Genomic DNA, 2,697 nt, shown 5'->3' on the forward strand with positions numbered 1-2,697 from the left:
AAGCCAGACATCCTGGAATGTGAAGTCAAGTGGGCCTCAGGAAGTGTCACTATGAACAAAACTAGTGGAGGTGATGGAATTCCAGTTGAGCTATTTCAGTTCCTAAAAGATGATGCTGTGAAAGTGCTGTACTCAATTTGAGAGCAAATTTGAAAAACTCAGCAGTGGCCACAGGACTGGAAAAGGTCAGTTTTCATTCCAGTCCCAAAGAAAGGCAATGCCAAAGAATGCTCAAACTACCACACCATTGCACTCATCTCACATGCTAGTAAAGTAATGCTCAAAATTCTCCAAGCCAGGCTTCAACAGTATGTGAATCATGAACTTCCAGATGTTCAAGCTGGTTTTAGAAAAGGCAGAGGAACCAGAGATCAAATTGCCAACATCCGTTGGATCATTGAAAAAGCAAGAGAGTTCCAGAAAAAAACATCTATTTCTGCTTTATTGACTATACCAAAGCCTTTGACTCTGGGGATCACAACAACATTGGGGTTGTTCCTAAAGAGTTCTTCACGTTAAAGGCACTCATATTGTCCTCATTGTGGATTTTCTGGTGATGTAGAAGGTGGGACTTCCTAATGAAGGCCTTTTGACAGTTTCTGCATGTATAAGGCCTTTCTCCAGTATGGGTTTTCTGATGCTGAAAAAGTACATTCTTGTGGCTAAACACTTTCCCATACTCTCTACACTCATCAGGCCTCTCTTCCATGTGATTTCTCCAATGTTTAATGAAATTGGAGTGGTACTGAAAGAATTTACCACATTTGCTACATTTATGAGGTCTTTCTCCAATATGATTTTGCCAATGGTTAACAAGCTTGTACTTGTACTTAAAGAATTCCCCACATTCACAGACTGGCTTATAAAGAACAGAACAGAAAAATCATAAGGCTTTTCTACAGTAGGAGTTCTTTGATATCCAGTGAATGTGGAGGTATACCAAAAGAATTTCCCACATTCCCTGCACTCATAAAGCCTTTCAGTGCCATGAATGCTGATGTTTAATGAGGAGGAATGTGTACCTAAATAATTTTCCACGTTCACTGCACTTGGCCTTTCTCCAGTATGAATTCTCTCATGTTTAATGGGTGTTGACTTAAAGAATTTCCCACTTTCACCACAATTATAAGGCCTTCTTACATTGTGACCTCTCTGATGTCTGATGAATGTGGAGCTGTACATGAAAGTTTTCCCACATTTGCTGTACTCATAAGGGCTTTCTTTTCTTTCTTTTTTTTTTTTTTTTTCATAAGGGCTTTCTCCAGTGTGAATTCTCTGATATTTTATAAAGTAGGCTTTGTCCTTGAAACATTTCCTGCAATTGCTGTGCTCATAAAGCTGTATTCCAGCGTGGATTTTTTGGTGCTCATCAAGTATCTGTTTTCAGCTGAAGGTTTTCCCACACCGAATGCACCTGTAATCACTCTGTTCATGACCAAAGGCCTCCTGGCACTCAGTGTCCCCATGTGGCTGCCCCACACCACGAGGGGCCAGCTGCTGCAGAAGGCCTGTGCTGCCCAGGAAGGCCTTCCCATCTCTGCTGCAGGTCAAGATCCTCTCTCCTGTGTGAACACTACTGTTAGTCAGAAATGAAGGCTGCCCCTCAGCCCTTCTGCAAAGTTTGTCTCTAACCTCCCCCTTCTGGTGCTGGAAAAGGTCTGCTCTGCAAATGTACAGTCCTTCACCAAGGTACATTCTGTCATGCTCAGGCAGAAGCAAAAGGTCTCTGGAGAGTGGGCCACACATGTCACTGGGCTGGGCCTTCCTGGAGGATGGATCTGGCTTTGCAGTCTTGACCTCTGACATCCCTATAGAAACACCTTGCTCAGAAGAGGCCTCCTCCCCCTGGGCTCCATGCCAACAACCTGTAACCAGATAGATGCTGGTAAAGTGCATGTAGATTTTGATGGAAAGGACAGCCCCATCAGAATTATGTGTCACACACACCCAAGACCAAAGCCAGAGAGAGGAAGGTCTGCTGTGCAGAGATGGACCTGGGGAGCCTCCATGATGAGAGAGCCCTGACCATGGCTAAGGACTGAAGGAAGAGTTACTGTTTCCACTGATTTGAGATGCTATGATAAAATACTACAGGCTGGCTGGCTTATAAGGAAGAAAATGTATTTCTCACACTTGTAGAAAATGGAATCTGGAGATCAGTCTGCATTTTTCTAGGTGCAGACTTCTCATTGTCCTCTCATGGGGGGAGGAGCTCTTATGACAGCATGAATCTCGTTCACAAGGGCTCTGCCTCCATGACCTGGTCACCCTAAGGCCCCGTCTCCCAATACTGTCACCTCGGGCACAAGGTTTTCAACATACGGATTTGGGGGCGAAACTAACATTCAGACCATAGCAGGGAGGAGAGGCGGGCCTCCAAGGAAACCCGGGCGCGGCTACTAGTGACAGCCAGCATTGTGGCAAAGGCTGTTTCCAGGGCTGTAGACGCCTGACAGCAAAGGGGACGCTCCATTCCAAGAACTGTATGAGTATGTGCAGACCTCGAGACATCTCATGTATAGGTCAAATGCAGAACACTGCAAAGGGTCCGATGAAATGGAACATGTGACCAATGAAGGCCCCTACGGGTGTGCTTAGAGTGGCAACAGAAAGAAAAATGCAGAGGAAAAGGAAGAAGCAAGGTGTGGCCAGTGGTCGTAGCATCAGTCAATGGTGAACACGGAACAGGTTCCCAGC

General features: G+C 45.3%; 1 pseudogene; it reads right to left on the minus strand.

The window, feature by feature from the left end:
• Positions 1-346: 346 nt before the first annotated feature.
• On the minus strand, positions 347-2,697 carry LOC112577741 (annotated as a pseudogene).

This window comes from Bubalus bubalis, chromosome 18 (genome assembly GCF_019923935.1).
Source record: "Bubalus bubalis isolate 160015118507 breed Murrah chromosome 18, NDDB_SH_1, whole genome shotgun sequence".
Lineage (NCBI taxonomy): Eukaryota > Metazoa > Chordata > Mammalia > Artiodactyla > Bovidae > Bubalus > Bubalus bubalis.